The sequence below is a fragment of the Podarcis bocagei genome, assembly GCF_964188305.1.
Source record: "Podarcis bocagei genome assembly, chromosome: 7".
NCBI classification, from domain to species: Eukaryota; Metazoa; Chordata; class Lepidosauria; order Squamata; family Lacertidae; genus Podarcis; species Podarcis bocagei.
The window spans coordinates 1078233-1090491 of NC_138132.1; the positions used below are offsets into that span (position 1 = coordinate 1078233).

The following is a 12259-nucleotide window of genomic DNA, read 5'->3' on the forward strand; positions in this document are numbered from 1 at the left end:
TCTGCAATAGTCGGGAGGACTTTAAGACCCTGGAGAAGCCAGCTGATGGAAAAGACTCAATCTATCTTGCTGATGGTCGTAGAAGCAAGATTGATGGCCAGGGAACATGTTTCCTGCAGTGCTTGAACACTACTCTACCAGAGACTCTGTTTGTCAGCAGTTTGGACTATTGTTTACTGTCTGTAAGCTGTTTGATTAATGCAGGGTATAGTGTTAAGTTCACGCAGGATGGCTGTCTGATAAAGAATGGAACTCAGGTATGTGGCCATGCAAAGATGGAAAATGGGTTATATGTAATGCAGGACAAGCCTGTTAAAGCAGCCCAGGTGGTTCAGGATAATTTGCCAGTTCATAAGGGGTGTTTACATGAACTGCACAGAAAACTGGGTCACGCCAATTTCCGTGTGCTTTCAGAGATGCAAAAGGTGTGCAAGAACCGAAAAGTAAATAGCTGTATTTATTTTATTTATTTATTTATTTACGGCTATTAGCCCATAAAATATGTACAAACATAAAAGCACAGAGGCATAATGACCGATATATTCGACACCAAAGGGTGAAGATCATGGTACTAGGGTGGGTCAATGAGCAGAGCTAAATAACAGCTTGGGGCCCAGAGAGCTCCAAGGGACGGATCACAGAAAAAAGAAAAACTGAAGACGAGGTCCGACATGCACTCTCATCGTAACTGTCCGATTAGTTTTGGTGTTGTTGTTGTTTTTTGGTTGTTTTTGTGTGTGAGATAACCGCGTTCAGGAATCTCGCCACCTGCAGAGTTACCGAAGGATCTGTATCCTGCAAAAGTAGTGCGGCGTGTGACTCAACAGGCCGGCCCACCAAGCGCAGTAAAGCAGGACCTAGGAATTTAGTCCTGGCTATGCTATGTAGGGGGCAGTTGAACATTATATGTGGAAGAGATTCAACAGTTTTCCCGTCACACACGCATAGCGGAGACACCAAACCCTTAGAAAATCTGTGGCTCAGCAGGTTCGATGGAAGGACATTGAACCTTGCACGAATAAATGCAAGTCGGTGTGGTACAGATGAAAGAGATGACATGTATGATGGAAGGCCAAGTGGTGGGGTTATTCCGTGATACCTGGGGGAGCAAACACCCCCACCCCAGGCGAGGTTGTGTTGATTTTCAATGTCTGCTAATCTTTGCTCTATATGGCTTTTGGCTGAGCATAAGTTCATCTTTAGGGAGTCACAGAATCACAGAATCACAGAATCACAGAATCATAGAGTTGGAAGAGACCACAAGGGCCATCGAGTCCAACCCCCTGCCAAGCAGGAAACACCATCAGAGCACTCCTGACATATGGCTGTCAAGCCTCTGCTTAAAGACCTCCAAAGTAGGAGACTCCACCACACTCCTTGGCAGCAAATTCCACTGTCAAACAGCTCTTACTGTCAGGAAGTTCTTCCTAATGTTTAGGTGGAATCTTCTTTCTTGTAGTTTGGATCCATTGCTCCGTGTCCGCTTCTCTGGAGCAGCAGAAAACAACCTTTCTCCCTCCTCTATGTGACATCCTTTTATATATTTGAACATGGCTATCATATCACCCCTTAACCTCCTCTTCTCCAGGCTAAACATGCCCAGCTCCCTTAGCCGTTCCTCATAAGGCATCGTTTCCAGGCCTTTGACCATTTTGGTTGCCCTCCTCTGGACACGTTCCAGTTTGTCAGTGTCCTTCTTGAACTGTGGTGCCCAGAACTGGACACAGTACTCCAGGTGAGGTCTGACCAGAGCAGAATACAGTGGCACTATTACTTCCCTTGATCTAGATGCTATACTCCTATTGATGCAGCCCAGAATTGCATTGGCTTTTTTAGCTGCCGCGTCACACTGTTGGCTCATGTCAAGTTTGTGGTCAACCAAGACTCCTAGATCCTTTTCACATGTACTGCTCTCAAGCCAGGTGTCCCCCATCTTGGGGGGAAATTCCGATGCTCAGGAGTTTGGCATGGATTTTTCCTACCCACGGATTGACAAAGTCGTCTCGCCAGAGGCACTGAAAAAGGTAATGGTAGGGAAGCCTATGCCAGCTGGACAGCCAGTAGCCAAAGACTCGCTTCCAGATGACGGTCTCCAATGATGCAATCCTTAACTCCAGACGTATGGCTGCGTTGCTCACACACATGGGGAGTTTCAGGAGGCGACGGAGAAACTGATTCTGCAATGTCCCAAGCGATGTTAAATTGGACCCTGGGGCCCAGAGTGGGGCAGCATAACAGAGGGTGGAAACCACTTTTGCGTGGTATACCTTCAAAGCAGAAGGGATGTGGGAGGCTCCGTCGGCCGCAAAAAAATTGGAGCAGAGAATAGAGTATTGTTTTCCCTTTGTTTAGTAGATACTGAATCTGTGGCTTCCAGCTTAGGTTGTAGTGAAAAAAAGACTCCTAGGTATTTAAATTTGAAAACCTGTTCTAGTTGGACTCCATCTAACTTCCAGCTGTAAGTTTTCCGAGACCTGGTAAAGACCAGGACTTTAGATTTCCCATGATTAATAGTCAGATGGTTAAGTTTGCAGTAAGCCGCAAAAATCTTTAGAGCTCTGCATAGACCGACTCTAGAGTACGAAAGGAGCGCTGCATCGTCGGCATATAGAAGCAGAGGGCAGCGAAAATCAGCTAGGCGGGGGGCATGGATGTTGGCTTGAGACTCATTCAGAAAGAGCCTCATATCGCTAATAAACAAGTTAAAGAGGAGTGGGACCAAAATGCAGCCTTGGCGCACACCTCTATTTATTGGGACCTCGTTGGATAGGTTTCCCGCCGGTGTGAGTCTCACTCTAGCTGACGACCCGTGGTGTAATTGAGTTATAAGCCATAACAGCCTTCTATCTATGCCCCATCTCTCTAATTTCTTCCATAGACAGTTTCTTGGGATACTGTCGAAGGCGGCCTTTAGGTCTATGAAAGCGACACATAGGCGCCCCCGACTCGGGGCAGAATATTTTCTGGCAAGATGATACATAATTACCATATGATCAGTGGTCGAATAATTGTTCCTAAAGCCCGCTTGCTCATGGCCAATCAAATTTGAGTCGTTTGCCCAATGGGACAGCTTAGACAGCAAAAATTTTGCATAGATTTTCCCGATGATAGACAAAGGCTGATGTTCCGATAGTTCTCCGGGTCAGCAGGGGGACCTTTTTTATGGACTGGCACGATCACGGCCTTCTTCCATGACCTAGGGATAAGCCCTGTAGAATTAATTGCATCAAAGACTTTGGCCAAGATTTCAGCCCACCACCTCGGTTGCGCAACAATAGCCTCAGCAGGGACTAGATCCAGCCCGGGGGCTTTGCCCGTTTTCAGATCTAATATCAAGTTCATTATCAGGTCTGGGTCGGTAGAGGGCCACAAAGGTAGATGGTCGGCTCGGAATTCCGTGGATGAGTTGGATTCCTCTGCCAAGGAGAAATATTTACTCAAGAATTGTTCCCATGTGGGCGCAGGGATAATCGTCAGTGGGTACTTCCTTCCTCTTTTGTTTATCAAGGCCCAAAATTCCTGTGGTCTGCGGGATCTAGAGGCCGCAATCAAGGCTCGCCAAATAGCTGTAACTGTTTCCTAGATTGCAATGTATGTAAAATGGCCAAATCTAAGAGGAAGCCTGTGGCTTCTAAAAGTGACAGAGTATCTAAAGAGGTTTTAGAACTTGTCCATTGTGATGTGATAGGCCCTTTTCCACAGAAGACTAAAGGGGGCACCAGATATGCTTTTCTGGTAATAGATGATAAATCACGTTTTAGTTGGTTGTTTTTGTTGAAGCAGAAATCTGAGTGTTTCCCCACATTCAGAGAATGGGTTGCCCAAGCTGAAAAGCTCTTCGCTCGGCCTGTTGTGCAGTTGCAAACAGATAGGGGCGGAGAATTTCTGAACAAACAATTTGGGGCATGGTTGCGACGTAAGGGGATCACTCACCGTTTGACTAACCCTTATAGCCCTGCTGAAAATGGTCTGTGTGAAAGACGTGGGGCTGTAATACAGTCAGTAAAGGACTGCCTGCTAGTGGATGCAGGATTGGGCCACAACCATAGGCTGTGGGGCGAGGCTTTTCTGACAGCGAACTTTTTGATTAATAAAACCTGGTCTAGCTCTATAAAAGATATTCCTTATCGTGTGTTGTTTGGTAAAGAACCAGACTGGACAATGCTCCATAACTGGGGTGCTTGGGCACATGTAAATATCCCCAAAGCTCAGCGCCAGAAAGGGGGCGCTAGAGCGCAGAAACTGAGGTTTGTGGGATATCAGTCCTATGGCAAAGGGTGGCGTTTCAATTTACGCCCAGGACGAGTGGTTCTGTCACGAAGTGCAGACTTCGCTGACCAGGACAGATGGACTGTGATCCATGCCAACCCAGATTGCCTACTGCTCCTGCAAGTAAGAGAAGAGGCTTCTTCTCAGCCATTGGCAACACAGGAGCAGGATGAGGAAGAGGCACATATTTCCCCAAAAGACATGGCAATAGATAATACTTCTCTAGAGGAAGAGGAAGAAGAGCCAGAGATAAGGGGGGAAGAAGAAGTAGTTGTGCCTAGGCGCTCCCAGGGTTCAAACAAGGGTGTACCTCCTCAGCGTTTGACCCTAGGAGGAGTGAGAGTATGCAATGTGAGTTGTGTGGAACCTCAAAGTTATAATGAAGTCTTAGACTTATCCCCTGGGGAACGTGCTTTGTGGGAACAAGCTATGAAAGAAGAAATGGACTCTTTTAAACGTAACAAAGTGTTTGAGGTCATAATGCCACCACCTGGTGGCAGAGTGGTGTCATGCAAGTGGGTTTACAAAAGGAAAACCCTTGCATCTGGGGAACCACGTTTTCGAGCCAGATTAGTAGCCAGAGGGTTCACTCAGATTAAAGGGGAGAGTTATGATGAAGTGTTTTCTCCCACTGTAAAGAGTGAAACTTTTCATTTAATGCTTTCCATTGCTGCTGTAAGACAACTAGCAGTGCACCATTTTGATGTTGATGCTGCATATCTGCATGCAAATTTAGACCACGAAGTGTTAATTAGACAACCCCCTGGGTTTGAAGGGGAAAATGGTGCAGTCTGGCGTTTGAAAAAGGCTGTTTACGGTCTCAAACAAAGTGGAAAGTGTTGGAACCAGTGTTTAAATGAAGCCCTTGTAAAACTTGGTTTTAAAAGGAGTGGCTGATCCATGCCTGTACACCAAGGGGACAGGCAACAAATATCTAATGCTCTTAGTCTTTGTTGATGATTTGCTTGTGGCAGGGAGTTCCACAGATGAGATCCAGAAGCTCACAAGTCAACTGGAAAAGAGGTTTAAGCTTAAAGCCTTAGGGCCTGTAAGCAATTACTTGGGAGTAGAAGTAAGGCAGGAAGCAGATGGAAGCTTCCTATTGAGCCAGAAAGAGAAAATTCTTCATTTAATAGAACAATTTGGCATGGAAAACTGCAAGCCAGTTCAGACTCCCATGACACCAGATTTCCGAAAGACACTGTGTGATGATGAATTTGATCAGCCTGAGTTGTATCACTCAAAAATAGGATCACTGTTGTATCTAAGCCAGTGGTCAAGGCCAGACATTGCATGTGCTACAAATGTTCTGAGCCAACGTGTATCTAAACCCAGTACTGCTGATTGGTGTGCTTTGAAAAGGCTTATCAGATATCTAAAGGGGACATTAAATGTATGTTTAAAGATATCTAGTACACAAGATGAAAAACTAGAAGTATTTGTTGATGCGGACTGGGGAATCTGTGTAGGTACCAGAAAATCTACAAGTGGAATGGTTATGATGTTTGCCAATTCCATAATTGGATGGAGGTCCAAGAAACAAGGATTTGTTGCAACCTCATCCTGTGAGGCAGAATATGGGAGCCTAACGCTAGCATGCAACGAAATCATATGGTTTATACAGATACTAAAAGATCTAGATTATAAAGTAGACTTGCCTATCCAAGTGTATGAAGATAGCCAATCGTGCATTGTGTTAGCGGGCTCGGAAATAATGACATCCGCATCAAAACATATTGCTATCAGTCATGCGAATGTGAGAGATTGTGTACAGAATGGGGTAATCAAACTGGAGTACTGTCAGTCACAAGATAATATTGCTGATTTGTTTACCAAGCCTTTGCCAGCAACATGCCATAATGAATTGATGGCAAAACTGGGTTTATGTATGTAATGCATGTATGTATTGTTTCTGTTGGGGTTTTTCGCATTTAAGAAACAGAAGGGGTGTCACGGCTAAAATGGCCTCTGTTTCTTTAATGCGAATAAAGCTGGGTCAGCATGACTCAGCGGTCTGCACCAAGTTGTATATATAAGTGAGAAATGTTAGTTTGTTGCTGAGGCTGGTGTTTGGGTTGGTTGGTTAGTACTGGTGTGTATAGGTATTCAGTCGTGTTTTGCACAAAGACTTTTAAGAATAAAACTCTGCAAGGATATTCTGGTGGACTCTTTTTGTGCCGACAAGGAGACTGAGGAGACAAAGGGAGGTCAGAACCCTTTCCTTCTTTTTTTTGCTTTTCACAAACACTGACAAAGGAGACTTAGGAGGAGCAGTAATACTCTGTCCCTTCCAGAAAAAGTAATAATTGGAAACCCAGGGAGGAAGTGGGGTCTCAAAACGACAACCCTGAAGGGCGGGCCCAAGGGTGCCGGGGGAAAAGAGCCGTGATACGAAGTAAAAACCCACACAGAAACGTACCCAGAGACACAGAACAACCAGTTTAATAAAGGAGTGAAGTTCTTTGACTAAAAAGAGAAAAAATTCCTGTCAGAAAATGACCAGCAAGCGCCAAGCCAGAGAGACTCAGGATGACCCAGCTGCTGCGTCTGAGGAGAATCCTAATATATTGAGTTAGAGATGATGAGGCTAAGATTGGAATTGTCTAAGGTTGAAGCAGAGAAAGAAAGAGAAGAGGCCAGAATGGCAGCTGCCCTTCATTCAGCAGAGATACAGGAAGAGAGAGAGAGGGGGGGGGAGAGGGAGGGAGGGAGAGAGAGAGAGAGAGAGAGAGAGAGAGAGAGAGAGAGAGAGGAGCCCAAGAAGAAAGAGACAGGGAGGCCAAGATGGCCCATGAAAAAGAGATGCTTCCTTTAAAAATGGAGGAGATTCAGGCGAGGGCAGAACTGCCGCAAGCAAAGGTCCTTCAAGAGGGGCCTAGACCCTCCACAGAAAGAGAAAGAAGAGCTTTTCTAGGGGGACAGGGATATTGTCCTCCATTTATTCCTCTTTCTAGCCCCCATGCTGCTCCTTGACATGACTGAGTGAAGAAAGACCAGCCAGACAAGAGCATTTGGAGGGACCAGTGCCAGGCAGCGTTGGGACATTTAAAAACAGCCCTAGATCCGGGGTCAGCAAGCTTTTCCAGCCGGGGGCCGGTCCACTGCCCCTCGGACCTTGTGGGGGGCCGGACTATATATATATATTTTTTTATAATAATTTTTATTAATTTTCCAAACATATAATAGAACAAAAACAAAACAAAAGCATACAAGACATACAACAAATAAACATGTATAATTTCTTAAACTTATTTTCCTAAACCTTCTTTCCCGGACTTCCCCATACCTCCCTTTTTCTGCATCCTTATGTTAACCCTTTCTCAGCAACCCTTCGCTTCAGTTAATTCGATCATTTTCGTTATGCATTCTTTAAAGTTATGATTTACCGCTGCAAATCTCTGTTTCTTATAACCATGACATCTCAGCCATCATCAATTTTACAACAGTCTTTAAGGTATTTTTTGAATTTCTTCCAGTCTTCTTCCACCGTCTCTCTCCCCTGGTCACGGATTCTGCCGGTCATCTCTGCCATTCCCATATACTCGATCACCTTCGCTTGCCATTCTTCCAGAGTAGGTAGCTGCTGCGTCTTCCAATACTTTGCCAGAAGGATTCTTGCCGCTGTGGTGGCATACATAAAAAATGTTTTGTCCTTCCTTGACACCAATTGGCCCACCATGCCCAGGAGAAATGCCTCTGGCTTTTTCAAAAATGTCCATTTAAGGACCTTTTTAATTTCATTATAGATCATTTCCCAGTAGGCCTTTACCCTCGGGCAGGTCCACCAAAGGTGATAGAAGGTACCTTCAGTCTCATTACATTTCCAACATTTGTTACTGGGCAGATGATAAATTTTTGCAAGTTTGACTGGGGTCATGTACCACCTATAAATCATTTTCATTATATTCTCTCTTAATGCATTACAAGCTGTAAACTTAATACCTGTGTTCCATAACTGTTCCCAGTCATCAAACATTATGTCATGACCTATGTCTTGTGCCCATTTGATCATGGCTGCTTTTACTATTTCATCTTGTGTATGCCACTTCAGCAGCAAGTTATACATTCTCGACAAATTCTTAGTATTGGGTTCTAACAATTCTGTTTCCAATTTCGACCTCTCCATCTGAAAACCTATTTTCCTGTCCTGTTTAAATACCTCATTTATCTGATGGTAATGCAACCAGTCTCGTACCTTAGACTTTAATTTATCAAAACTCTGCAATTTAACTCTTTCACCATCTTGTTCTAGAATTTCACAATACTTTGGCCATTTGGATTCGGGGGCCGGACTATATTTGTTTTTTTGGGGGGTGAACAAATTCCTATGCCACACAAATAACCCAGAGATGCATTTTAGGTAAAAGGACACATTCTACTCATGTAAAAACACGCTGATTCCCGGGGGCCGGATTGAGAAGGCGATTGGGCCGCATCCGGCCCCCGGGGCTTAGGTTGCCTCCCCTGGCCTAGATGGACCTTGGGGTCCCTTCCAACTTTAGGATTCTGCTCTTCATTTTGGAAGGCGGACAAGGAGCAAGAGCCACCTGCCGTCACAGAAGGAAGAGGACGGAGTCTTCATCTCCTTGGTTGCCCTTCTCTGGGAGGGTGGGCAGATTGTGAGGAGCAAAAACGAGGACGCGATGATGACTCTCACTTTCAATACTCCTACTATAGGTAGGCTAGAGAAGCTGTGAGATGTTTTGCTGGGGGGGGGCAGGAGAAGAGAAGAGGAACGCAAGTCTTCCACCCCCAGTTATGTCTCCTCCAGAACGTCTGGCCAGAGACATTTTGACCCAGAAAATCCACCTGGACAGAAATTTTACCCCTGAGAAAGAGGACGTGTCCTGGAAAAAGAGGACACATGGCAACCCTTCTTCTCTGGCGTCCCTCGTAGCCGAGTAAGATTGTCTCCCCTAAACACGGTTTCAACCATGAGGCCCTCAGTGACCGTGGGGGCCAATTCTGGATCCAGGCCTCCTTCCTTGCCTGGTTGAAGGAGCTGTGAAGACACGCTGATTCCAGAGGAGGAGGAGCGTCAAACACACCGTTTAATCCACACGCGTCTGGCAACCCAAGTCTAAGCCAAATTCTAAGACTTACTGAATGCAGGAATTTTGGGGGTATAAGAATGCCAGCGTGTTCAGAACACACAATGTCACCAGAGGGGAATAAAAGGCTTCCTAGGAAAACCCCCTTGGCTGCTCCTGTGTTGCTTCCAAGGCGACTTCACTAACAGAGAAGAACATAGGATATTTATGGCTGAAATACAGACACAAAGCAGCAGATGGGACAACGCAGAATGGCCCCCCCCCCCAGCCATGTCTGGCAATGTCTCCCCCCTCCAGCTGCTCCTTCCGCCCCCCCGGAACCCCCTCTTGCTGGGACAGGGCTCTCTGCCCCGCAGACCCGCCCAGGGGCCCCCAAGAGAGACTCGCCCCCCCGGAGAAGTGACACAACCCCCCGGTCCCCCATCTGGCCCCCCCAAGACCCCCCCTCCCCCGCCCAGACGCCCCTGCGCAGCCCCGGGCAGAGAGACGGGCTCCTCCTCCCGGACACGGGTTCCCCCTTCCCACGCACACGCGCCCAGTCCCGGGTTCTGATTCCTGCTTCCTCCCTCCCCCCCCCCCCGGAAGGGGCAGCTCTGCGCCTGCACGACGCCCGGATTCCTCCGCAGGGAGAGAGAAGGGTTAAGGGGCGCCGAGCTGGCTTCCTAGAGAGGACAGGAAAGGAAGGCGGGCCGCTCCTCCTCCTCCTCCCCTCTGACGTCCCTTCCGGCCTCGCCTTCGCCGGCCGGGCTCTGGTGGGTCTCCTCTCGGGGGAAGCCTGGGGAACTCCCTGCCCCGGGAGGCGGGAAGGGGAGGGAAGAGAGGCTGGGGGGTCCGGGAGGGAGCCAGAGGGACCTCAGGCCCTGGCCAGGGAGGTGGGCCTGGAAGAGAGTGAGGAGGGAGAAGGACCTTCGGAGGGAGATGATTGTGAGGGAGAAGGATATTAAGAGGGACATAATTGTGAGGGAGAAGGATATTAAGAGGGACATTATTATGAGGGAGAAGGATATTAAGAGGGACATTATTATGAGGGAGAAGGATATTAAGAGGGACATTATTAGGAGGGAGAAGGATATTAAGAGGGACATTATTATGAGGGAGAAGGACATTCGGAGGGACATGATTGTGAGGGAGAAGGAGATTAAGAGGGACATGATTGTGAGGGAGAAGGATATTAAGAGGGACATTATTAGGAGGGAGAAGGATATTAAGAGGGACATTATTATGAGGGAGAAGGACATTCGGAGGGACATGATTGTGAGGGAGAAGGAGATTAAGAGGGACATGATTGTGAGGGAGAAGGATATTAAGAGGGACATTATTATGAGGGAGAAGGACACTAAGAGGGACATGATGGTGAGGGAGAAGGACATTCGGAGGGACATGATTATGAGGGAGAAGGATATTAAGAGGGACATTATTATGAGGGAGAAGGATATTAAGAGGGACACAATTGTGAGGGAGAAGTATATTAAGAGGGACATTATTATGAGGGAGAAGGATATTAAGAGGGACATGATTGTGAGGGAGAAGGATATTAAGAGGGACATTATGAGGGAGAAGGATATTAAGAGGGACATTATTGTGAGGGAGAAGGACATTAAGAGGGACATGATTGTGAGGGAGAAGGACATTAAGAGGGACATGATTGTGAGGGAGAAGGACATTAAGAGGGACATGATTGTGAGGGAGAAGGACATTAAGAGGGACATGATTGTGAGGGAGAAGGACATTAAGAGGGACATGATTGTGAGGGAGAAGGACATTAAGAGGGACATGATTGTGAGGGAGAAGGACATTAAGAGGGACATGATTGTGAGGGAGAAGGATATTAAGAGGGGCATTATTATGAGGGAGAAGGATATTAAGAGGGACATTATTATGAGGGAGAAGGATATTAAGAGGGACATAATTGTGAGGGAGAAGGATATTAAGAGGGACATTATTATGAGGGAGAAGGATATTAAGAGGGACATTATTATGAGGGAGAAGGATATTAAGAGGGACATTATTATGAGGGAGAAGGATATTAAGGGGGATATTATTATGAGGGAGAAGGATATTAAGAGGGACATAATTGTGAGGGAGAAGGACATTAAGAGGGACATTATTATGAGGGAGAAGGATATTAAGAGGGACATTATTATGAGGGAGAAGGATATTAAGAGGGACATTATTATGAGGGAGAAGGATATTAAGAGGGACATTATTATGAGGGAGAAGGATATTAAGAGGGACATTATTATGAGGGAGAAGGATATTAAGAGGGACATTATTGTGAGGGAGAAGGATATTAAGAGGGACATTATTGTGAGGGAGAAGGATATTAGGAGGGACATTATTAGGAGGGAGAAGGATATTAAGAGGGACATTATTAGGAGGGAGAAGGATATTAAGAGGGACATTATTATGAGGGAGAAGGACATTCGGAGGGACATGATTGTGAGGGAGAAGGATATTAAGAGGGACATTATTGTGAGGGAGAAGCATATTAAGAGGGACATTATTGTGAGGGAGAAGCATATTAAGAGGGACATGAGGGAGAAGGACATTAAGAGGGACATAATTGTGAGGGAGAAGTATATTAAGAGGGACATAATTGTGAGGGAGAAGGATATTAAGAGGGACATAATTATGAGGGAGAAGGATATTAAGAGGGACATAATTATGAGGGAGAAGGATATTAAGAGGGACATTATTGTGAGGGAGAAGGTTATTAAGAGGGACATTATTATGAGGGAGAAGGATATTAAGAGGGACTTTATTATGAGAGAAAAGTATATTAAGAGGGAAACACCACGAAGCTTCCCTTTTCTCTCTATTCATAAATCTCTGTATGTCGGCCATTTCCCCTCCCTAATTCTTTATTTGACTAAAAGTGTCTTCCAGGGCAGTTCCACCCAGAGGGCGTTGCCACCGTCCCCGCGGATCCAGAGCAGGAA

General features: G+C 46.1%; 2 protein-coding genes across 2 annotated transcripts in view; both read left to right on the plus strand.

Annotated features, from left to right (window-relative positions):
* Positions 1 to 12259, plus strand: part of LOC308590321 (uncharacterized protein) — an 84297-nt gene that overhangs the window by 62868 nt on the left and 9170 nt on the right. The gene's annotated exons all lie outside the window — the stretch shown is intronic.
* Positions 9769 to 12259, plus strand: part of LOC308590286 (uncharacterized protein) — a 43620-nt gene continuing 41129 nt past the window's right edge. Inside the window, exon 1 of the mRNA XM_081200187.1 lies at positions 9769 to 10072. The gene's annotated coding sequence lies outside the window, so the exon portion shown is untranslated. The remainder of the gene's footprint in view (positions 10073 to 12259) is intronic.